This window comes from Bradysia coprophila, unplaced genomic scaffold (assembly GCF_014529535.1).
Source record: "Bradysia coprophila strain Holo2 unplaced genomic scaffold, BU_Bcop_v1 contig_476, whole genome shotgun sequence".
NCBI classification, from domain to species: domain Eukaryota; kingdom Metazoa; phylum Arthropoda; class Insecta; order Diptera; family Sciaridae; genus Bradysia; species Bradysia coprophila.
In genome coordinates, this window is record NW_023503727.1 from 4061136 (window position 1) to 4087999 (window position 26864).

A 26864-nucleotide genomic window follows, 5' to 3' on the forward strand; every position below is an offset into this window, starting at 1 on the left:
TCTTTTAGAAATGACAAGCGTTTTACCTTAGAACAATTAAATCTGGGTCTTCATTTGTTAAAATCATGACCAAGTACTTCTTACAAAATCTTTTACATGCTATATATTTCAAGCACTACTTTCGACGCCCTTATCATATAAAATCCATTACATAACTCGGATCAACAAAATTCACACGAACACTATACTTGCCATCTTTTAACCCTAGCCGTGTAATATATATTATGAACCTCTGTCCAAATGTTCATTTTGACAAGTGGTAGATTGTGATCCTAAGCCGAAGGCGCGGATCATGATCCCACTCGTCAAAATAAACTTATAATAAAATTTTGTTAAAACATTTTTGGTAGTGGACTTGCGTCACACCCGCTTACTAACGTGCGGGCATGATGTGACATGTTCCGTTTCTTCATTTAACTATTCAAATATCGTTCATACAAAAATGGTCGGTAGGGTGGAAACAATACTCTCTCTAGCAAACAAACTCTCAGCTCTCTCTGCCAAATTCACACCTTAATTTTTTGTATGCTACAAACACTGTTCTACATTTTGACTGACTACGCTGTAATGTACATGTAAATTCCAAAGGCTACTTCACTCTTTCACCACCTTAATAAAAGTAGTTTGGTTGCTAGAGAGGGTATTGGTGGAGATATTCAAAGTTTCACAGCGATGAAATGGAATACTTATAGTTGTAAGTTATATATTCGTACAATTGTAGTATCAAAGAAACCAATGAAACTTTTCTGAGCAGCATGTACAACAATAAAACTAATTATTTTTTTAATTAACGAAAATATTATTGTGTAATACCACGAAAACTATCAAACCATAAACAACAAACAAATTAAAAACAAAACTTTTGTGGGGGCAATGGGACCCTCATGAAATCAGTACCAACTCCATAAACAGATTAATTGTATTTTTTAGATATTTGTTTTTTTTTTTTAAATAAAGTTAAATAATAATTTCCAACAATGAAAAATATTCGTCGGAATTGAACGTGTTCTAGTCGATGTTTTTTCCGCTTTATAACGATATGCATTATATATCACTGTGCATTATTAATTAAGTTGGTCACTCTATTTATATGAATGGGTTTTTGAGAGGCTTTTTCGTTCGGTGCAGATTTCATTGCGAAATTTAATTTATTTTTTATTAGATTTATTAAATTTTAAATTTAATTTTTCACAACGCAATGATGGTTTGGCCAGTTTGGATATGGTTTCCCTTATATGGAGAAATTACTAGGTATGATATATATGTAGGTTATTGGCACTTAGGACTGTTGCTGCCATAAATACAATTATTTTTTCGTAACTCAGGCGAGAAAATAGTGATCTACCAACTACTCTGCATATTCGGAACAAATAACTATTTCACGTGTGCAGTATTTTCTCCACTGAAATGTAATGCGAGAATGACATTTCGTTGACGTTTTGCCTCATGATAATTTGACATAAAAAATTTTCCCTCGCTTCGCTCTGTACGCAATTTTCGCTATTGTTGAAATTTTGTATTTTCTCTTGTTTTCAAACAATTAACTGTTTCATGAGTGCATTTAGAAAATTTCATTTTGCCACTAAAAAGCCATTGAGAAAATCACTTGTTCCTGTCACAAAAGACAAAGACAAAATAAACACTGACAAAAAGTAAAATCGAGAAGAAAATATTCATAGAAAATCCTTTGTACAATCCTTTAACAGACTAAAAATGGTATTTTACATGACTAGCGATAAAAATATGAAAAGTAGAGTTTTCGTGTGAATTTTGTTGATCCGAGGCGTTGCCGAGGTCAATAAACACACGAAAACGAGATTTTTCATCTTTTTATCCCGAGTTATGTAATGGATGTTACATGCTGAGGCTGTCAAAAGTAGTGCTTGAAATATGAAAAGTACGGTTTTCGATGCATGTAGCATGTAAAAAACTTTGAAAATCCATTCATAATTAGTTAAAAAAAACTCTTACAATCCTTGGAAAACAATATGTAAATCCTCAGACGAGTGAATTTTTGAATAGTATCTTTTTCGTTGCCATTAGCGATAAAAACGTTGAATATAACTCAGGATAATGCGCTTGGTTGCATAAATAACTATTTTTCAGTTTTTGTTGATTAGTTTTTCATGCTTTTCCCCATCTCCGGGGAAAATTGAAAATTCCAACTATCTCTTCTTGAAATATCTTACTTTGTTCTTTTACTAAACAAATAATTATTTCATTCAACACACTTGACTGAAAAACTAGATTTTTGTAAGAAGGAAACAGGTACTTCGGGCAGTAAATATCCATGAAATGTCATCACTGTGAAGTTGGTTCACAAAAAAAAATAGAGCGCTTACATACATTAGTAATTTTATGTCGGCATGTACTGGAAATGTACATTACCCTACAAAAATCTATTACATTTGAGAGTTAGTTTCCAAACAGCCGAGATTTTTTTTTTTAAGATTACGTCATATCAAGCCTGATGAAAAACGCATGCTGTAGATGTATGATAACTATAAACTATTATGAGGACGTAAATTCTCATTGACAAGGCTTTCCCAATTTTCAAAATCCTAAATTATGATTTTACATTTCGTATTTCTTGTACATGCTGTTGTTGCAACAGATGCTTTTATGCAATATATAGTTTCAACGTCCTTTTTGAATGCCAACGTTTATTATACTTTAGAACGGTTGCAAAGAAAATATTTGTGAGCATAAAACAGAGAACAACTCACCATCGCATCGCTTGGTACAAGCATGTAAACCGAAGCATGACCATACTTTTCTGTATGTGGAATTTGAGAACTAAAGGATAAACACCAACAATGACTGCTATTCATTAAGAAAAAGGAAGAATGAAGGGATTCACAAGCAAAGTACTATATTATTGTCTATTTGCACTTACTTAACATTAACATTAAATGTAAAACAAATATGTTTGTAAAAACAACTGAAGCGTGCCATTGTTTGCTTTATGGGGGGGAGGAGAAGCGTTTATTTTAACGTTAAAACGAGATTCTAATATTTAGATAACGAACCGATATTATTTGCACAAAAACAAAGATGTGCGGATATGTTTATGGGGGATTTTCGTGCACAAATGTCTGGAAATTTTATGTGAAATTTATACGAATTTTCAATTAAAAGATTACTGAAATGAGATCATTTGTGATTTTATGTTCAATCAGAGTCTCCGCTCATGTAATTTCGCTAATCGCGATTAGTCCATCTTAATTGCAAACATGAGTATCTGTAACCAATTGGCTTTCATTTTCATACAAATTTTACTTTCTCTCTTATGCACTTAAAAGAGCCCATCATAAAGAATTGACTTTATTAAAATTTACTTGTGTGCGGATAAATATATTCAGGATGGATAAAAAAGCCCCCTTTTATTTGCATAGCACCATCGTTCGAAGCTTATATAAATATTCCCACAAAAAAAAAAGGAACGACTGGGGCAGATTCCGCAATTGATTTATATCATACACTCAAGCTCATCCCTTTTAAGAATATCCCAATCTTCAGTTTTGCATAAATGCGTATACAAAAGTAAACATTCATAGTTACAACTGTAGCAGAAAGCATGAATCACACTGGCAATTTTAGCTCCATATTGTGGTTGGGATAACGTAAGGTATGGTAGAGTGTAAAACAAACATTCAGCAACGGGTGATTATTAAATTTTAAACGATTTGTGACAGTTGGGATCAAAAGTCGGTCTATTCCATCTGCCAAAGTGACGTTTAAAACGTCAAACAAAATTTTTTATGTGAAATTTCAACAAAATCGGTAATTTTTTCTTAATTCTATTCCATTACAATCGCTAAAACGAACTGGGACCAGCTGGTGCAAAATAACGTATGCACACCAGTTTGATTTAGCGATTGTAATTGCATTGAGGAAAAATAAACGATTTTGTGACCATTTTGCATAAAAAAATTGGTTTGACGTTTGAAACGTCACATTGACAGATGGAATAGACAGACTTTTGATCCCAACTGTCACACTTGTGCTCGCATTTTTGCTTTTTCAGATGGGTCTCACATTTCATGCTGCAAAACGGAGCTCGTGTTCATTTTCGATTTTTGTAATTTGACTACGAAACGAGGACCACTTATTGGATATATGAGTTTCAATATCACAACAAGTGCGATAAATCAGGCTGTTGGTTTTGTTGCCATTACCATTAATTAACGAATTACAGTTGAGAGTAGCATTAATACATAATTGGTTGGCTTTTGATTGACTCGACTAAAAGTGAGATCAGCGGGTAGATCCGTAATGTTTTCTGTGTAACAATAGCGTTTTCCAAATGTTATACCATATGTAGAACGGGAACATTAGTATATTATGTCACTAGCATCAAAAAGGTGTGTTTTTGACCTCGGTGATGAATACTTCCAAGGATGTGGTCAAAAGTTATACCTTTTTGGTCCGAATTCCATACACAATTTTATATTCAGGCTCACCAACAATTTCCGAACAGAATTTGACACAACTAAGACGAAAAAGTGGGAAGAAAAATATGGATCAATCGGTCTATTCCATCTGTCAAAGTGACGTTTTAAACGTCAAACCAAAAAGTTTCAGCCAAATAATTACAAAATCGTTTATTTTTCTATAAGTCTCTTCCACTGATAGAATTGAGGAAAAATAGGCGACTTCTTAACTATTTAGCAGAAAAATTTTGGTTTGACGTTTAAAACGTCACTTTGACAGATGGAATAGACCGACTTTTGATCCTAACTGTCACATATAACGTTTCTGGTGCGCCTGAATATAAAAAGTGATCAGGTCAAAAGGTCAAAGGAAGTAAAAGATTCGATACAGCGATATAGTTGTCTCTGTATTAGGTGAATAAATTCGTGCCAGGTCTTGTCAGTCGTGTTGGGCTGGAGGAACTCGTGCACCATACAAATTTGTAATTGTGACAGTTGGGATCAAAAGTCTGTCTATTCCATCTGTCAATGTGACGTTTAAAACGTCAAACCAATTTTTTTTATGTAAAATGGTCACAAAATCGTTTATTTTTCCTCAATGCAATTACAATCGCTAAATCAAACTGGTGTGCATACGTTATTTTGCACCAGCTGGTCCCATTTGGAATTGTATGTGACCAGCTGGTGCAAAATAACGTATGCACACCAGTTCGTTTTAGCGATTGTAATGGAATAGAATTAAGAAAAAATTACCGATTTTGTGAAAATTTCATATAAAATTTTTTTTTGACGTTTTAAACGTCACTTTGGCAGATGGAATAGACCGACTTTTGATCCCAACTGTCACATATTATTCTCTCTAAAATGCGTGCAATAAATACTAAAACAAAACAAAAGCTGGCGCGTTTTTCAAATGTGGCGCTGAACTTTTATTTGTCAGAGGCGCTGAAAACCTTAATCCTCCCCTGTAGCTAGAACTATGCGTTTGGCCACCTTTTTGATCAATGAAATGTATTAAAACAGGACAAATTCGAAGATATAGGTCCGCCATTTCGTAATTTTTTATGGGCAGTTGTACTTTTCGAACTTAAGATGAACCATCATAAAAAATCGGTTCATTTTGGAGGCATACTGTAGAACAACTTTTCGCTTCGAATCATGCTTTGAATCGATGCTCTCACCTAATTTTGATAATATCAAAACACTCACATGTCAAATCAACCGAATTCAACCTGGCCATCGTTTTGTTAATGGATGTGCAATGGTTTAGTTAGAATTTGTTATTAATGAATTGACTTCATCCCCCGAAAACACACTTCAACTAATGTTCTGTGCGTGTTTAAATACGTCCCTTCAAAAATTAATAACTTCCTTGCGACGACGCATATAAATTTTATCCACCCTGTGATTGTTAAATTTATCGCCGACATCACAAGATCTACTAGTATATGCATAAGGATTTCCGATTGCATATATTAGGAATAAATGCTACACAATATTGTGATACCTAATCTTGCATAGAAGAGAATACTCTTTGGATTTCACACCCTTCAATACATTTCGGAAAATATGGTTCCATTATTCTGCAATAAAGGATTTTCGTATTTCTTGATGCATGCGAAAGTGTGTTTAAGTTTTTGAGTTTATATACGGAGGGAGCCGGAATAGATGTACTCGTATAATCGGAGAGAAATCGTTCAAATGTTATAATATTGGCTTTATTGTATTGAAGAATCAGGCAGAAAACAAAACTAATAAAATCGAATAAAATGGGAAATATGATGGAAATAATAGGAAAAAATAAATTAAATAAAACGAGTAGGGGAAGGATTCAATTGTTTTCCATCTTTGTAATCAGTTTCCGTTTTCTTAAATTTTAATCTATTGAGGAAACACCTACACGAATGGTTGTGAAAACAAAAAAAAAAAAAAAAACAGAAAACCAAAAATGCTTCTTCGCATTAAAGTTTAATTTTCGTTTGGTGTGGAAAATGGTACTTTAAATTACCGAGCTGAGATTTGTTTCTGATTTGTTCTCTCTCTTGTCTTGACTACGCTTTGGATTTTGTTGTTGTTTGATATAAGAGCAACAAAAGCAATTTGATTAAAAAGTTCAAAAAGTTGTTCTTTTAATGAAATTCGCGCACTTTACTCGGTAATGGTAATGGTTGATCTGCAAAAAGCACATAAATATTTGTATTCTCTTCGTATAATATGTTTCGCGCTGGAGATATACATACCATACATACAAATAACGGAATAACATTACACATTCAGAATCAGGACAAAATTAATGGGTGTCTGCTGCGTAGTGGATATAGTATACATGTCATGTTGGGTTTACTTTGTTTTATAGTGGCACTCAGAAACTAAGGAGTACTGGGATTGGGGAATTGTTCCGTTACATAACATTGTTTTATAATGAATAAAACGTATTCATGTTAAACGAAGAACAAATTGTTTTGCAGCATATACATACATGGTGATATAATATGTGAAATTGTTGTGTTCCGCTGTTCCGCATGTGTAACGGATGAAGAGCCATTGAAAAAAGTAAGCTCATGATATTTTAAGTTTTAAATGAAAATTTTTCGAAATGAGTAATTACATTTAAATAAATTATGAATTCGCCTGGGGTAACATTGTCCACTTTGTCATGGACTGACTGGCTGTAAATATTTTCGTAATTTTACTTGCACAGTTCTCTGACCAACCACAACGATTTATAATTTTGAAACTTTAATTTAAAAGAATTGCAGGCGAGAGTCATTGGATGCTGCGAAAGTAATTCATTACGTGAGGTAACGATAAAAGCAAACTCACAAGTGAGTCTTTTCGACAAATTTATATTTTGAATATCCGAGCCGAAATCGAGGTATCCCCATGCGACAGTTGAGTGAAAATAGTTAAAATGTCATTTGAAAGATCATCGTCACTCCAAAGATCATTTTCGCAGAGGGCAAATTGCCATGTAATTATCAACTTTCGCATGGCGCATGTAGTAACAAATTGACAAAGTGTTGTATTGCTTTGACTTGACCAAAATTGTTGAAAAAATTTCTTTTATTCAACGAAGGGCGAACGAAACGTGTTACCGTTTACGATTCGTGACGAAACGTTTTACCGTTTACAATCATAATGCGGACGAACAACAGGACAAAACAATGCTGATTTCGGCGTATCACGCCATCATCAGTGCACCTATGTCTTCACTTCAATTGTACGAGCATTATATACACTTTTTCGTCATTTGTTAAAACTCTTTGTTTTGTTTTTTGTGCTATATCTCTCACATACAGCTTTTGTGGATCTCTCACATCCGACAATTTGTTTTTCGGTAATTTTAGTGACAATAAATTATTTGTTACTAAAACCGCGCAGAGTATGGCAGCCGTGGCGCCACCCACAGCTGCGATGCCAAACTTCAAAAAGCATCGATACAATATGTGACAGTTGGGATCAAAAGTCTGTCTATTCCATCTGTCAATGTGACGTTTAAAACGTCAAACCAATTTTTTTTATGTAAAATGGTCACAAAATCGTTTATTTTTCCTCAATGCAATTACAATCGCTAAATCAAACTGGTGTGCATATGTTATTTTGCACCAGCTGGTCCCATTTGGAATTGTATGTGACCAGCTGGTGCAAAATAACGTATGCACACCAGTTCGTTTTTGCGATTGTAATGGAATAGAATTAAGAAAAAAATACCGATTTTGTGAAAATTTCACATAAAAAATTTTGTTTAACGTTTTAAACGTCACTTTGGCAGATGGAATAGACTGACTTTTGATCCCAGCTGTCACAATTATTAATAAAATTGTTGTATTGCTTGGTCAGTAATTCAACATTGACAAAGTGTTGTGTTGCTTTGACTTGACCAAAATAAAAGAAATTTTTTCAACAATTTTGGTCAAGTCAAAGCAATACAACACTTTGTCAATGTTGAATTACTGACCAAGCAATACAACAATTTTATTAATAGTAGTGACCATGCTGTTCACAGTCGATGTGTCAGAGTCTGTGACTATTATGTGAAAACAAAATTTAATGAACAATTTTACTTCCAATTTTCACCTTCACCACTCGTAATTGTTTGGTTTCTTAATGTGTGACCAACAAGTAAAATTTTAATTTTAAGCAAAGTACAAAAAACTATTCAGTAATTTAATGCCAGCATTTAGCTACGTATTTTGTACAAACAATTAATACGAACTTCTTGAAGAAATTTCATTTAACACAAACAATTTTTTCGTTCGTTCGTTGTGTTCACGTAACTTTTTACAAATCGCCTGAGTTTATGTGATGTTATTTATAAAATGTGGGCTTAAATAAGCCAGCACTGTTGTATGGTTTCACTTTGCTTGTAAATCTACTCTACCTCTTACGGTCGAAAGGTTTTTATTTCGAAATAATCTTTTATAGTTTCAGTTTGAGATTGAGTTTTTATTCGTTGAGTGAAAAAAAAACCGGTGAAAAGTTTCGGAAAATAAAACTTAAAGAGCTAATTGAAGAAAGTTTTTATTTTGAATATTGCGCCTTTGTGTGTCCGGTGTAATTAAATGAAGGTGTTTAAACAATTATTCAAATATGATTTATATTAAAACGATTGTGGCTGTTAATTATGTGAGTAAGTTGATTGTTTGGAGTACAGTCGAAGAAAAATAGATTTCGGTTTTTTCAACAAATACAATCCAAACGATGTTATTTAATCCACATGCGATTTACAAGTTATAATACGTATCAACGCACTGTCTAGCACCGAAGCTGACTTTGACGTCACTCAAATAGAGGACTGAACCGATCAAAGTTGGCTATTATTTTTCATACAATGGCTATCAAAAAATGTAAAAAAATTGTCAACAGGTGTGTTTTTGGCCTTCTAATTGAGTGATGTCAAAGTCAGCTTCGGTGCTTGACAGTGCTTTGTACGTATACATACGTAGACTGAGTAGACTGAGCGGAAGTCAGACCAATTTCAAATGAGCTTACTTATTTAGCAGCCAACATTGCCAACATAACCCGCATTGCAAGCGTTGACCGATTCCAAAACAACATTTCGCCATCTCTGACACGAACCTCGACCCCAACTTTTCAATGAGGAATTCACATCTCTCGTGGGTTCCTTCCGTCACCGAAAATTTCCACGAGATCATTATTTGGTCTGATGCTCTACGTGTCGTCCTCTTTCACTGAAAAGCGTACAATTTTTTCTTTAAAACCCCTGAGTCGATATTACCTGGTAATATTCAGTAGATTGCTTCAATACATAAAATTAACCGTTCGGGTCTTAAGGCCATAGGCAGGACAGTTTCTCGAAAATGTAGGGAAAATTTTATCCCAAAAATTCACCGAAAAATTTCAAAGAAACTCACCTCTTATGCTTTCCATTGTATTAGGGCAAAGTCTCTTTAGTTCGGCAAGGCATATTTGAACACTGAACCCTTTTTACTCGATGCAAAAACAAAAAGTTTTTTTTTGTTTTGTCGCGACAAAAACACGGAAAATATTTCGACACAACTGTGACACTCCGCTATGATAAGTACTAGTGTTTGCTGTGTTGACTTCGGCGATAAAATATCTTCATTGAAAGAAGTGTTAGATATTTCAACGATGGTAGACATTTATCAACATTGTAGCATCTCCCACTTCTTTACTAAGTCAACAAGACTTCGCTGAGTCTAATTATGTCACCTCTTTGAATAAAAACATCTGCTGAGGTCGAATAATCCAAACAAAACTCCGCTGATCTCAAGCCAAGCGGAGAATTATTAGAGCCCAGCAGATGTTTTTATTCAAAGAGGTGACATAATTAGACTCAGCGAAGTCTTGTTAACTTACTAAAGCTCAGCGAAGAACTATTAGAGCTCAGCGGAGATTTGTTAATGCTCAGTCGACATTTTTCTTCGGAGAGGTGGCATAATTAGACTTAGCGAAGTCTTGATAGCTTACTAAAAAGTGTGAAATCTGAACGAACATTTATTTATGCTCAGCGCAGTCTCAACTGAGCTCTTGTAAAGCTTTGAAAAATGGTCTGTGAGCATTTTTAAATGTATACCCTACCTTTTGTCAACCGTTTGATGATTTTTTTTAAATGTCCGACACTATTTTGAATGAAAATATTGTACCGCCGAAGTGAACACAGCAAACATTCATTCTTGTACTTATAATAGCGCAGTGTCACAGTTGTGTCGCAAAATTTTCTGTGTTTTTGTCGCGACAAAACAAAAAAAAAAGTTTTTGCATCGAGTAAAAGGTGTTTTAGTGTTCAAATATGCCTTGGCGACATAAAGAGACTATGCCCGAATACAATGAAAAGCATTAGAGGTAAGTTTCTTTGAATTATTTCGGTGAATTTTTGTGATAAAATTTTCCATACATTTTCGGGAAACTGTCCTGTCATTTCCCTATGACGGGTCTTAAGCAAACACGGTCAGGTTATTTTAATTGTGTGTCAAGTCAATGCCAAAAAAGATTTTGGAAAAAAATCTTTTACTTCATCAGTTTCAACATTCAATTTATTACCTAGAGCTATAGGTAGTGGTCTTCTCTTACTTTACAGAACGGTCTGTGATTACCACAGACAGTTTGTTTTTGCAGACTAGATACTGAAATGTAAAATAGCCGTATCCACTTTCACGTCACCTTGTCGATCCTTTTCGTAATTATTCATAATTTGCATATACAAAATACAAACTCTAACGAATTCCAACTAACGTTGCTAGAATGACATAGAAGTTAGTGTGTATTCGTCTAGCATGTACAGAAACATTCATACGTAGACCGAACAGAACACAACCGAAAATGATTTAATTAATTGTAAGTTATTTATTTAAAACGTTTTTACTTTGTGTACACATTAATTTGTTGTCAGTAGACTCGTATATACGTATTTTAGGAATAACAAAGTCGAAAGTTTTGTTACAATATAATTAATGTCACATTCATAAATTATATTTTCCCCAAAAATAATAACCAAAGAAAGCTCTCTGCTCATAGTTTCCATAAATTTTCCATGATTGTACTCATTCCGACATCGTATTCGACAAACATTTGTTAAACAATTAAGCGAAACAGGCTTCATCAATATTATGAAAAGTTTTTTTTTTCATGGGAACATTAATTTCTGGCAAATGTGGATCGTTGTCTGTGAAATTTTCGGTTCAATTTGGAATCTCTTCATATCAAGTTCAAAAGAGCAATGTAAAACAGGAAATGGTCTATCCTCCGCCCGAAGGTTCTGAAAGAATAGGTGTGACAGTTGGGATCAAAAGTCTGTCTATTCCATCTGTCAATGTGACGTTTAAAACGTCAAACCAATTTTTTTTATGTAAAATGGTCACAAAATCGTTTATTTTTCCTCAATGCAATTACAATCGCTAAATCAAACTGGTGTGCATACGTTATTTTGCACCAGCTGGTCCCATTTGGAATTGTATGTGACCAGCTGGTGCAAAATAACGTACGCACACCAGTTCGTTTCAGCGATTGTAATGGAATAGAATTAAGAAAAAATTACCGATTTTGTGAAAATTTCACATAAAAATTTTGTTTGACGTTTTAAACGTCACTTTGGCAGATGGAATAGACCGACTTTTGATCCCAACTGTCACAGGTAAAGACACCGAAATCGAGAAATGCTTTCAGTACAGACTATGTGTGACAATTCATGGTTGTCCTCACCTGTTCTATCAGAACCTTGGCCCAGAGGACATACTTGTTCTGTACTTTCATTGCCAAAGCTATGGAAACTATGTCGTCGCATTGTTGCACAATTGAAAATAATTTTATTATTAAAATGCAACTCATAAAACAGAATTTCTATCCGAAGAACTTGGTAGTCTACCGAAAAAGATCCTTCCTTGCAAACAAACTTCAATAATAAAATTCCCCGACGTCTCTTTTTTTGCATTCCATTTCATTTTTTCAACATATTTTACCGTAACCATAACACCAAAGTGATGGGACCGAATCGTTTTACACACACGAGAAACGTAACAAAATATGTGGAAACTCCTCCTCTGTCTCTTGATTACATATGCGACTGTCGTTTTAAAATTGTCGACAGGGAATCTTCCAATATTCCATTAATTTTATGTTTGGTATTGTGGATAAATAGACCCAATACGATGGGATTTTCTTTGTATGCCATCGACGTGCATAATGGGGAACTTTAAATAAAATGTCTGCGTATCTGGAGAGCGTCTAAATTTATGATTTTCATGGTAAATAATATAATACACACACGCCACACCGACCGGAGGGAGACGTCGGAACTTTGCCTTCAGAGAGTGCGAGGAAAAACGAAGGAATTTAATGTTCAAATAAATAAAACAATTTTCCAGTTTCAGTTTTGCAATTTTATGATAAATTTATTAAAATGCGGGGATTTAGTGAAATATGGAATGTTAGTCGTAAAATATTTTCGATGATATTTAATGGCTTCGTTTCAACTCTCCGTCGGAGGGAAAAGCATAAATTCGGCAATTCGGAGGTGTCTATAAATCTATATGTGGAAGATACGACACTTATTTTCATATATGCTAAAATTTTCGTCAATTGAATAATGTCGAGAGTAATGTACACTTTAGCGTTGGATCATATGTCTCACGTATAAAATTTGGGGATTTATTTTCAACAAAAGGAAAGAGGGAGGGATTCTTTTGAAAAACAGAATCTTGAAATCAGACGCATTTTCCATTGGACTTTTTTTTGTATATGACCAATAAGGTATTCGACCCCAGAAGCCAAAACCACTTTCAAAAAGAAGAATTCGAAGCTTGTGTGGCTAGTGTGAGGTGATCAAAAACCGAAAACATGCACTTTTCTTACAAACGTTTCTCTAGTTACACGAGCCGTACAGGGTCGTGTGGGGTGTCATTAGAAAGGTAATTGCATGTACTTCCGGGGAAAATAAGGTCTTATTGGGTTCAAAATTCATCCACACTGAGACATGTGCAGTTGAAGTTTTCAACCGAAAAAAGACTGAAAACTCAAACTTTTCATACAGAAATTTGTCGAGGTACACGAAACGTACATGGTCGTGTGGGGTGTCATATGAAAGGTAATTGCATGTACTTTCAGGAGAAGTAGAGCTTACGGCAGTTTGGTAGCATCTACGATGAATTATGTGAAGTTGAAATGTTGAAGTGCTTATATTGCATCGGAGATGCTACCAAACTTCCGTAAGCTCTACTTCTCCTAAAAATACATGCAATTACCTTTCATATGACACCCCACACAACCATGTACGTTTCGTGTACCTCGAGAAATTTCTGTATGAAAAGTTTGAGTTTTCAGTCTTTTTTCGGTTGAAAACTTCAACTGCACATGTCTCAGTGTGGATGAATTTTAAACCCAATAAGACCCTATTTGCCCCGAAAGTACATGCAATTACCTTTCTCATGACACCCCACACGACCCTGTACGGCTCGTGTACCTGGAGAAATTTCTGTAAGAAAAGTCCATGTGTTCGGTTTTCGATCACCTCCCACCAGCCACACAAGCTTCGAAGAATTTTTTAGCCCCGTACGAAGTACGAAGGGGCTTATAGAATTACGATGCCGTGTGTAATTGATGGAATTCGAAGCAGACGGTAAGGGCAAAGTGTTTGTCTATGTTCATAGATGACGAATCTGCAATAAAAATTTGGTCCGTCTGTCCGTCTGTCTGTCACGTCGATATCTTGAGTAAATCAAATCCGATTTCAAAATTTTTTTTCCCTGAAAGATAGTCAAAATAGTGAGGCTAAGTTCGAAGATGGGCGATTTTGGGTCGACCCTTCGTGAGTTAGGGCCACCTAAGTGATTTAAGGTCTTTTGGTGATATTTATGGCAAAATAAACGATGGAAATGTAAATGACACAGCAAATGATAGGTATTGTCAATACCAATCCAGAAAAAAAAAGTTTTTTAAAATCGGGTGAGTGGACCGTGAGTTAGGGCCTTAGAAGTGAAAAGCTACTAGGGCCCTATGTCTATTTTACATAGAACTCGAGCAAATTTCATCAGTTTTTCGTAATTTTTGTTTCATTTGGAAGGTAATCGAACGCCGAATAGAATGTTGTTGAAAAAAAAATTAAATTTGGGTCCTCGGACTAAGGCCGCTACTAGGGCCCTATGTCTATTTTACATATAACTCGAGCAAATTTCATCCGTTTTTCGTAATTTTTGTTTCATTTGGAAGGTAATCAAAGGCCGAATAGAATGTTGTTGAAAAAAATTAAATTTGGGTCCTTGGACTAAGGCCGCTACTAGGGCCCTATGTCTATTTTACATATAACTCGAGCAAATTTCATCCGTTTTTCGTAATTTTTGTTTCATTTGGAAGGTAATCAAAGGCCGAATAGAATGTTGTTGAAAAAAAATAAATTTGGGTCCTCGGACTAAGGCCGCTACTAGGGCCCTATGTCTATTTTACATATAACTCGAGCAAATTTCATCCGTTTTTCGTAATTTTTGTTTCATTTGGAAGGTAATCAAAGGCCGAATAGAATGTTGTTGAAAAAAATTAAATTTGGGTCCTTGGACTAAGGCCGCTACTAGGGCCCTATGTCTATTTTACATATAACTCGAGCAAATTTCATCCGTTTTTCGTAATTTTTGTTTCATTTGGAAGGTAATCAAAGGCCAAATAGAATGTTGTTGAAAAAAATTAAATTTGGGTCCTCGGACTAAGGCCGCTACTAGGGCCCTATGTCTATTTTACATATAACTCGAGCAAATTTCATCCGTTTTTCGTAATTTTTGTTTCATTTGGAAGGTAATCGAAGGCCGAATAGAATGTTGTTGAAAAAAATTAAATTTGGGTCCTCGGACTAAGGCCGCTACTAGGGCCCTATGTCTATTTTACATATAACTCGAGCAAATTTCATCCGTTTTTCGTAATTTTTGTTTCATTTGGAAGGTAATCAAAGGCCGAATAGAATGTTGTTGAAAAAAATTAAATTTGGGTCCTCGGACTAAGGCCGCTACTAGGGCCCTATGTCTATTTTACATATAACTCGAGCAAATTTCATCCGTTTTTCGTAATTTTTGTTTCATTTGGAAGGTAATCAAAGGCCGAATAGAATGTTGTTGAAAAAAATTAAATTTGGGTCCTTGGCCTAAGGCCGTACTAGGGCCCTATGTGTATTTTACATATAACTCGAGCAAATTTCATCCGTTTTTCGTAATTTTTGTTTCATTTGGAAGGTAATCAAAGGCCGAATAGAATGTTGTTGAAAAAAAAATTAAATTTGGATCCTCGGACTGAGGCCGATACTAGGCCCTATGTGTATTTATACTCAATAAATTAAAATTTTAGGGCTATTTGAAATTCTTGTTTTATTTGAAAGGAACGTCGTACGGGGCTTCGTAATTGCGCTATGCGCAATTTGTAAGATGTACACATTACATAACAATTTTACTTTAACTACATTAACCGGCGCAATAGGCTTACGGTCAAAGTAGGGTGACAGACGCACTAGGGTCACGTACGCAATAGATATACGGGTTTGTACGGGGCTCAGTCGCAGCAAACGCTCCGACTGTTCTGATGGCTCGTTTGAAAGTGGTTTTAGGTTCTAGCGACCAATACCAATCTAGGTACATATAAAAAAGTCCAATGGAAAATGCGTCCGATTTCAAGATTCTGTTTTTCAAAATAATCCCTCAAAATGGTTTTATTTGCAGTGGTTGTAAGTCGGTGTAAGTAAATTTGCATATGAGTGAATGAATTTTTGGGGGATTATCTTACCAACACATGACACCCAAAAACACGTCTACTCACCGAGGATATTCAATCGTATTTTATCCTTCATCTTATCATATCGTGTAATCTGCATAACATGACTGTACTGGATTTGCTACTGAAATAATATAACGTTAAAAACATGCACATGGCTCCGACATCAAGCGTTTCTTGCAAAATGTGCTCATGAAATGTTTCCACTCATTAAGTCCTTGAAGACGAATTTATTTCAACAATTTTAACGTCTTTCTCTCTTTCGTCTAACAGTGTAACATACAAAATCGTGCATTCAGCATTTAACTGACTAATATCAAAATTCATCCGATTGAGTAATAAAGAAATGACTTAGCAAACAAACAAACTTTAATGGCAAACACACAAATGCATTCACTTCATTTAAATGCACTATTCGGTTTTCTCTATTAATGCATTTCGAAAATTTAATATTCTTTAAGCGCGAGAAAAGTTCATTGATCTTCGTCGACCTCCGTACACAGTGTGTTGAAACGAAACAAGAAAGGTGATTGCATATACAGAAGAAGAGAAAAAAAAAGCAACTCAGAGTTTACATTCAATCCAATGTTTATATGCAATAGTGACAAGAAACTTGTTTTCCGTCGAAGAACCAGACTCAAAGAGTCAAAGATCGAAGACAGGGAGTGAAGGAAAAATATAAATTGTATGATTAACTGAGATTCAGGTTATGCCACGTGCTACATTTCGTTTCGTTATAATAAAACCATTTTGTTTTGTGCGCTTGTATTTCAATCTAAGTGTAGTTGATAGCTAGTTTGATGGTGAGTAATATGTTCGTTCAGCCAATCTTGCTGATTTTAATTATAACATAACCGTAAGCAATATTTGTATATTGTTGCAGAGCACAGGATACAGCCTAGCCAATAGTAAATATAAAATTGGTGAACAGTTTGTGTATACAATATACAATGTATGAACTGGTTGGTTGTTGTGCAATTTTTTTTAATTGGAGTGGACGTTATGCAGCTAGAATTTCATAATGGAATAAGAAGGGAATCTGGGGATGAGACATAACTGCAATTGTCAACTGTTGATTTAAATTTGTTATGTTAATGGGTGACCCCAAGATAATTGGTTGATTTCTAAGTCGTTTTGCTCGTTCCATGAGTTTCATCACAAAATAGTATCGACAGAGGAAAACATTTGCAAATTTCGTTGACAATGGGTTTTCAAAGAAAAACAATTCTCTGAGGATTGTCCAAAAAGCATACCCGTTTAAATTCCTTCAGTACATTTTTTAACCATTTAACCTTATGGAAGTTGAGAAATTCTAGAGAAATCAGTCTGAATCCCAAAATATAGAAACCAATCTTGGAACACCTCACTGTTATCGAGAATAACCCAAATCCATCAAGAAAACTCGATGGAAGTTAGATAGTGCCAGAGGAATCATCTGTCATCTCAAAATTTAGGAACCGAACTTAGAACACCTGACTCATGTCGAAAATAACCCAAATCCATCAAAAAATCTGATAGAAGTGAGGAAGTGTCAGAGGAATCAGCTGTCATTCCAAAATTTAGGAACCAACCTTGGAACACCTCACGCATGTCGAGAATAACCCAAATCCATCAAAAAATCCGATGGAAGTTAGGAAATGCCAGAGGAATCATCTGTCATCCCAAAATGTAGGAGCCAACCTAGGAATACCTCATTTATATCGAAAATAACTCAAATTCATCGAAAAATCCGATGGAAGTTAGGAAGTGCTGGAGGAATCATCTCTCATCCCAAAATTTAGGAACCAACCCTGGAACACCTCACTTATATCGAAAATAATCCAAATCCACCAAAAAAATCCGATGGAAGTTAGGAAGTGCCAGAGGAATCATCTGCCATCCCAACATTTAGGAACCAACCTTGGAACACCTCACTCATGTCGAAAATAACCCAAATCCACCAAAAAAACCCGATGGAAGTTAGGAAGTGCCAGAGGAATCATCTGTCATCCCAAAATTTAGGAACCAACCTAGGAATACCTCATTTATATCGAAAATAACTCAAATTCATCGAAAAATCCGATGGAAGTTAGGAAGTGCTAGAGGAATCATCTCTCATCCCAAAATTTAGGAACCAACCCTGGAACACCTCACTTATATCGAAAATAATCCAAATCCACCAAAAAAACCGATGGAAGTCAGGTAGTGCCAGAGGAATCATTTGTCATCCCAAAATTTAAGAAGCAACCTAGTGGAAGTTTATACTAAATGATGATCCCAGGAATTTCCAACAAGAAACACATCCCAAAACAACACATACCTTTCATCACATTACCATGCATATCATGCACCGAAATATACAACACACACACATACAAATTGGCTTTTATATGGCATTCGTATGGAGACTTCGGAGATCTCCAGCTACCAAGATATGGATTTTTTTCAACTTTCAACAAAATTCTTATTTTTAGGTACAACCAAACTTTCAGGAAAATCTATAGAAACGTTTAGAAGTTGCTGGATCCACTTCTCCATAGGAACTAACTAAGTACCTAACTAACTAAACTAACGTAGTCGATTTGCATTATCAGAAAATTCGAGATTTTGCTTATTTTCATACAAACATCAATATTTCGAAGTTCAATATCTCGGCCAATTTTGAAGCTGCAGTAACGTGTGATAGCTCGTTGAACTAGTATGGATTCCTAGATTCCTAGTATGGATATCATTGGACCCACGGGGGAGAAGTCAAAAAGTTGCTGTAAATACGCTCCGCCGTCCCAAAAACAAACAAACACTTTTTTGGTAGTGGACTTGCGTCACACCTTCTTACTAACGTGCGGGCACGATTTGTCTATAAAACCGAAAACGTTTGTTAACATTTAATTTAAAACTAGAGACACGGAAGCGTTTGGAACATAAGGAAACTTACAGACCTAATTGCACTTAATAATACAACAATTTATACGGAATGCTCCATGTCTAAGAACTCACATACTCACTCCTGCCATACTCACTTATCACTATTCACATTGTACTGAACGGAAAGCGTTTAAAAGTCAACGTTATGCACATTATGTCATATACAGAATGTATATGCAAATTCGAGCTTATAACGTTCGGTCATATGCAAATAGAAAAAACCGAGAAAAAATTAATTATTTTTCCAGGCAGGAAGTTAATAACAACAATTGTTTCGTCGACAAAACACAGATTTTCAAAGGATACGTTTTTAAATTGAAAAAAATGACATGTGAAAGTAGATCCCCATCCGACTGTAGTGTCACTGTAGTTGTTAGCACACAATGGCATCTCTCACTTGCTGAGGATGTCGTCGAACATATTACTCATGTAATTGCTTGCAAGACGTACTAACTAACAAGCAAAAAGATTTTCGTTAAATTTGTTGAATTGTTGCATGAAAATCAAAACTGACAATAAAGAAATCAGCAAGTCATCCAGAAGTGATTTGATTTACCTAAAATATTTCTGAAAATCATTCCCAATATTCCAGACCTTGTACGAACATTGTCCAATACGAAAAGAAAGGTATATTTATACATTGTGTCTTCCTCCTTCGATTCTCTCTCTCTATACATGTGTCTATTTATGCACGCTGACATAGCCAATATAACACTTGTTCAATGTTCATTTTCAACCCCCTTTATCATAACAATCAAAATATCTAAAATAAGCATAGCTCAAAGCCATTATACACAGAAGAAAAAAAACTAACTCCCCGCCGAGAATGTTTAATATCGTACCGAACAGTAATCAAGCAAGAAGATAAATTTATTTTATCCCATCCTTCCCATCCACACACAAAAACAATGGCTTAAAAAACTTTAATTTTGAATATTCTGCCAAACGGTGGATACCCTATTCTATATTCTACATAAAACCACAAAATTTTGTACAAATATAACATATTTTCTTTTATATATATTATGGTTTATAGTATGCTTGAACAGTCAACGATTTACACAAAAAAAAATCGTCGGAATAATAAGGGTGTATTAAATACACACAATATAATATACATTGGAGCATTGAGCACTGAAGGGTGATCGTTAAAAATGTAATAATGAAAATGATTATAAGCAAATAAACCATCGGATAATCGTATACGTTTTTCTGTTCGTATTATAGTCTTCGTCTAGTCTTTATTTTTCGTCTGACTTGATTTTAGGAAGAAGAAAAGAAAAAAAATGTTCGCATTTCAAGACACTCTCAATTTACGATAGGGAATCATTCATTTTTAACAATTTTTTTTTCGGTTTTGTTAGGACTAGACGTCCCTCAAAACAGTGAAGTTTTTTTCTGTTTATTTTCGTTTACTATCGCTACAACGAAAAGAATGTTATGCAAGGAATTCCATATTCGTTTTCGGTTTATTATTATTTTTTTATTATTAATTTACTGAATAGTGCAGGTGCTTGTGTAGAAGTGGGCCCTAAACCGAGATGAACTCCTTTCAGATCTATAGTTTAGGATAGCGAAGATAGTGGGCCATGATGATGTCAAACTTGTTAATAGTCCGAGTGTTACCCGAAAAATTGCTAAAAACGTAAGAAATGACTAGTGTCTAGAACAAAGAAGTACTATAGGAACCAGGGGCCTATTTTTGGATTTTTTTCGGATTTTTTTTTTGATTTTTTTTTAATTGCCAAAAAATTGCCAAAAATTTCCAAAAACTGCGAACGTCCAAAAACCGAATTTTTCCATAATTTCGAACTGTTTTGGCAACTCCGGATCTCAGCCTTATGTTTTCAACTTAATCATGCTCGTCTTCTTTTGAAACCTGATAGTGTCAAGAAATAATCGAGAGTCAGTTAAAACGCAAGGCTGATTCAACAGTTTCCAAAACCGTTCGAAATGGTGGAAAAATTTGGTTTTTGAACGTTCGCAGTTTTTGGCAATTTTTGGCAATTTTTTGGAAACTTTTAAAAAAAAATCCAAAACAAATTCTGAAAATAGGCCCTGATAGGAACAACAGGATTGAACGTTATTTTTGATGTTAAAATAGTTATGTCACAGGAAAAAGCTTATCATAAAAGGAAATTGCAGTTTTCATAGGGAAAATCGTGAATAGCATCCCAAAAATGAAGGAGATAGTAAGTAGTGATTGCCATAGAAAAATCCGTATTAGGTCATAGATGACTTTCCCAGGACATATCTATGGCTCCTTAACATAGATCATGGCCGGCCGGCAGAAATCAGGCGAACTTGAGTCTTTGAGTGTAGCTTCCGAATGACAACTCATTTATGAAAAATGGATTAACGAAAATTGCTTCAAAGTTGAAGAATTTTCCGGAACTCTTTTTGGGGGAAGCCAACTCCATTCCGACTCCACCAAAAAAGTTCTACAACGAAACATTGGTAGTGAGCCACATTATCCTCAACAAAAGGAAGAATCATCTGTTGTCGACAGCAGTGATAAGAATGAGCGATAGCCTCCTCAAAATATTATTCCCTTGACTGAAAGTCAGGGTCTTATGAAAGAAAATACCCTTAAATGTCCGTAACGCTAAGTTCACTTTGATATTTTGAAAATGTTCTACATTGGCAAAAAACGTTAAATACAGAAAACGTCCGTACACTTGTGGACTCGATAACTCGAGTAATTCTTTACCGATTTGCAAAATTTTGGTTTTAATCGACGGAGAATGAAAATCATGAGGTTAAGTTCGTAGATGGGCAATATTGGGATAATGAGATGGGAGTAATTCTTAAGAGAATCTTATTCCTTGTTACCGCGATAACTTCCCTAATTCCTATCAGATTTTCAAATTTTTTGTATTATTCGACGAAGATTGAAATTCTTGAGGTTGAGTTTGCAGATGGATAATGTTAGAACAACGAGATGGGAGAAATTCTACACAGACGCTTTCTCTTGTTACCGCGCGATAACTTGAGTAATTTTTACCCGATTTTCAAATTTTTTGTTTTAATTGACAGAGAATGATATTGGAGTAGTGAGTTTGGAGTAATTGTAAACATAACTTGTTTACCACGACATTTTTGCAACGGATTTCCAGAAAAATTTCTTATTTGACGAGTAGTGAATTTCTGGATTTCTGGTCCAAAAGAGTTTTTGCTTGCTTGAGAAACCGATAGCTCGAGTAATTCTCAGAGGCTTCAAAAATCAATTTCGACTAGTAGCGTAATTCATGTGGTTAAACTCGAACATTGGAATTTAATTGGACTAGTAATCTGGGATATACGACAATTTTTGCGTGAAATCCGTATTCTTAAAAGAATTTTTTTCGTTCCTCAAATGTTTGAACGAGTGTGAACTTTGTGGCCAGAGCGAAGCGAGGGCCGTAATTCACACGAGTTATATTTTTTCAAGAGGTAGGCAGGAAATACGCCAAATTATACTCAGACGCTTTTCCTTGTTATCGTGATAACTTAAGTAATTTTTACCCGATTTTAAGGTCGTAGATGGATAATATTGGAGTAGTGAGGTTGGAGTATAATTGTAAACACAACTTGTTACCGCGACATTTTTGCAACGGATTTCCAGAAAAAAAAATTATTCGACGAGTAAGTGAATCTGGATTTCTGGTCGAACAATCTAGAAGTCTAGAACAATCTTGCTTGCTTGATAACACGATAACTCGAGTAATTCTCAGAGGCTTCGAAAATCGCAGATTTGAAAATATTAAGTGTTTTCGACCAGTATCGTAATTCATGTGGTTAAATTCGAACATTGGACTTTATTGGACTGGTAATCTGCGATATACGACAATTTTTGCGTGAAATCGCGTTCTTAAAAGAAATTTTTCGTTCCTAAAGTGTTTGCACGAGTGTGAATTTCGCCAGAGCCGTAATTCACATGAGTTTTTTTTTAAAGAGGTAAGCAAGAAATGCGCCACCTGTTCAGCGCTTTTAGTAGACTATATAGGAGACTCAACTTAGGAGTAAGACATCGCTCGCTGGACCTTCAACTCATAGCTCTTTTTGTTCTTCAGGAAATTAAATAAATATGAGTAAAATGAAGCATGGTTAGAAAGCTAAGGCTGGAATTATAGAAAAAAATAGCCAGTCAAGGGACCTGACCCACCCAAGAGGTGGGGCCTAGTTTTATATAACAAAATAAATGTTAAAACAAATGAAGTAAAAGAATTTTGTATCAAATATTAGGTTGTAGCTTTAATAAAATAAGTAGCAGATTCAATGATTTTATTGCTATATGTCTGCCGTTTCCAAAATATTAAAGGTTTCCATTCAAATGGCTTTTCCGGCTGGAAACAACTATTCATGGCAAACAACATGGAACAAAGAAAAATCCTAAATGGCTTAAGACGCACGAAGACATTATTTTTTCGACACAAGAACCTGGACTAGAATTAGAAAGACGAAAACTTTTCGGCATATTATTTTCGTCCCAAACGTACCACACAGTTATGGATGAACCCTTATTATTTTATTGGTGCACTTGCTAAATATTTTGTGTTGTTTTTTTTGTATACACATAAGCAAGACGAGCAAAAAGGGAATAATGTTGTGAATTTCGTCTTATCACCTTAGGCTAAGCAAAATCTCATAATAAAGGACTAGTATTATTTTCTATACAAGGGTATTGCATAACATCAACTTCAAATATATCATAGATAATGTATATATATCTATATTCCATTGTACATGTATCTTTGGGTATCTATTTTAACTTAGGGTTTGAAATTTTCATTGGTAATATGGTAATTATTCCCCCAAGGATTAATATGTTAATGTACATACGTATATATAGATGTATGTGTGTGGGTGTCTGTACGTCTCATCTATCTGTCTATCCATACATTGGGATAAAACTCATCCCGACTAAATGCGACTAAATTCGAACATGCATCGACGTACATACATATCGTATGTATATATATGTATCCAACATATGAAATATTATGGTTTATTATTAACTTTATGTGGAGTATGTTAATATATTTCGGAAGATTATATCGATGAATGTGCAATAACATTTAATTAAAATCTATATTATAGTGCCATCCCAAATTATTATAATTAAATCTGACTTGTTTGTCGGAGCACGTTGGTTTGATTAAATTAAGTTTATTATGCTGTATGTGTGTGTGTGTATCTACCATCATAATATGCATTGAATCTTTACGGAAAACAAAATCTTAATAATACTGTACACCCGAACACAAATTCGATGAACTCAAATTAATTAAATGCATTCGAATTCGAGAGCGTTGCGCAACGACTTCATTACATTTACGATTTGTATTTGACGATGAAAATGCACCATAAAAGTGTTTAACTAACATAGGGAAATTGTGGCGAAGAAAATTATTTTCGAAAAGAGTTCCGTTCGATAATCGATTGAGTAAACAATTCGACACACCTGCAATGTTGAAGCTTGAACAAAAGTCTTGACAGAAGTGGTATTTGGATTAATGGTAAATATGTGCGAAGACGAAAACTCAATGATGATTTACAGTGAGTTCCGATTCCGGTCATAGTTAAAGACAGTCCGGCATGAGGTTTCAGCTTTATAAAGCAAAAGCCTAGTTTAACTTTAGTGTGCGACGTAATTATGTGAACCACACGTCTTTAACAAAACAATAGATTGGTATGACTCTGGCTACAGAAGTTGATATCATGCCCGCTCGTTAGTTAGCGGGCGTGACGCAAGTCCACTACCAAAAATGTTTTAACAAAATTTTTTTGAGGACGGAGGAGCATATTTACAGCAACTTTTTTAGTTCTCCTTCTTAGCTCCAACGACCCCTAAACTTCGATATTTGGAATCTGGGCATCAATACGAGTTCAACGAGCTATCACACGTTACTACAGCTTCAAAATTGGCCGAGATATTGAACTTCGAAATATTGATGTTTGTATGAAATAGTACATTTTCTACCTTGGTGTATATTTCGAGAATAACTTCGTATGTACAATTGTATATAACGAGCGCCAGCGAGTGTATATACAATTGTACATAAGAAGTGATTCGAGAAATATACACCAAGGTAGAACAATGTTTTATCTCCTGCAAGCTGATATTTCATACATTAGCGAAATAACCACAAAAATTTGAATTTAAAATTAATTAATTAAGCATGTTGTTTTAAAACGCATTCACAACAAAAAAAACATCATACAGAGAATCCTTTATTTACTTACTCACACACATATACTATCCACCTCAACATTTCGTTCAAATCACATCATTCCGACTACTCTGATTATTTGATCGATCTGAAGTGACTAACGAACCACTACCGACACCAATTGCATCTCGTTATGTGATTTGTTGGCGTAGTGGTCAGCATGTTTGGTCGATATGCTGCTGGTCCCGTGTTCGCTTCCGCCGTTCGGCTATTTTTTTTTTCAAATATGTAGATGGAAAGTAAATTTACCCTAGGTGGGTTATGTGTGAATTATCCAATCGTATAGGCTGTGGTTATGTATGCGTTTGTGTTTATATGCAGAAACGCGTAATGTATGAAATATCAGCTTGCAGGAGATAAATAAGCAAAATCTCGAATTTTCATATAATGAAAATCGCCTACGTTAGTTAGTTAGTTAGTTCCTATGAAAAAGGACGATTTCGTAACTCCTAAACGTTTCTTACGATTTTCCTGAAATTTTGGTTATAGGTCAATCTCGGGCCCTAGATCAAAATAAGATTTTAAAAAATGGGGGTATGCAAGCGTTTTTGGGAGCTAGGACTCCTGGAAGTTTCCATACAATGCCATATAACAGCGTGTGTGTGTGTGAAAAGAAATAATTTTTTTTCAGCTAGTAATTATGAATTATTGGTAAATGTTGGAAAAGGTGTTTTGATGGATTTGGGCTATTTTCGTCATGAGTGATGTGTTCCGATGTTGGTTCCTAAATTTTGGGATGACAGATGATTCCTCTGGCATGTCCTAACTTCCATCGGATTTTTTGATGGATTTGGGTTATTTTCGATATAAGTGAGGTGTTCCGAGGTTGGTTCCTAAATTTTGAGATGACAGGTGATTCCTCTGGCACTTCCTAACTTTCATCGGATTTTTCGATGGATTTGGGTTATTTTTGATATAAGTGAGGTGTTCCGAGGTTGGTTCCTAAATTTTGAGATGACAGGTGATTCCTCTGGCACTTCCTAACTTTCATCGGATTTTTCGATGGATTTGGGTTATTTTTGATATAAGTGAGGTGTTCCGAGGTTGGTTCCTAAATTTTGGGATGACAGATGATTCCTCTGGCACTACCTAACTTCCATCGAATTTTTCGATGGATTTGGGTTATTTTCGATATAAGTGAGGTGTTCCAAGGTTGGTTCCTAAATTTTGGGATGACAGATGATTCCTCTGGCACTTCCTAACTTCCATCGGATTTTTCGATAGATTTGAGTTATTTTCGATATAAGTGAGGTGTTCCAAGGTTGGTTCCTAAATTTTGGGATGACAGATGATTCCTCTGGCACTACCTAACTTCCATCGGATTTTTTGATGGATTTGGGTTATTTTCGATATAAGTGAGGTGTTCCAAGGTTGGTTCCTAAATTTTGGGATGAAAAATGACTTCTCTGGCACTTCCAAACTTCCATCGGATTTTTTGTTGGATTTGAGCTGTTGTCGAGATGAGTTGCTTACAAAACTAGTTATCCTTACACCTAAACTTCCAAAAGAACTGATATCCGCCAAAAAACCCTAAGGGGTAAAAGTGTGACGCAAGTCCTTGTTTCTACTTACAAAATAACTGATATCGCTG

At 35.0% G+C, this 26864-nt stretch overlaps 1 long non-coding RNA gene across 1 annotated transcript in view; it reads right to left on the reverse strand.

The window, feature by feature from the left end:
• The window catches only part of LOC119082779, a 322328-nt gene that overhangs the window by 230875 nt on the left and 64589 nt on the right, over positions 1–26864 (reverse strand). The window contains exon 2 of the long non-coding RNA XR_005088711.1: positions 10439–10444. This is a non-coding gene — a long non-coding RNA (uncharacterized LOC119082779). The remainder of the gene's footprint in view (positions 1–10438; positions 10445–26864) is intronic.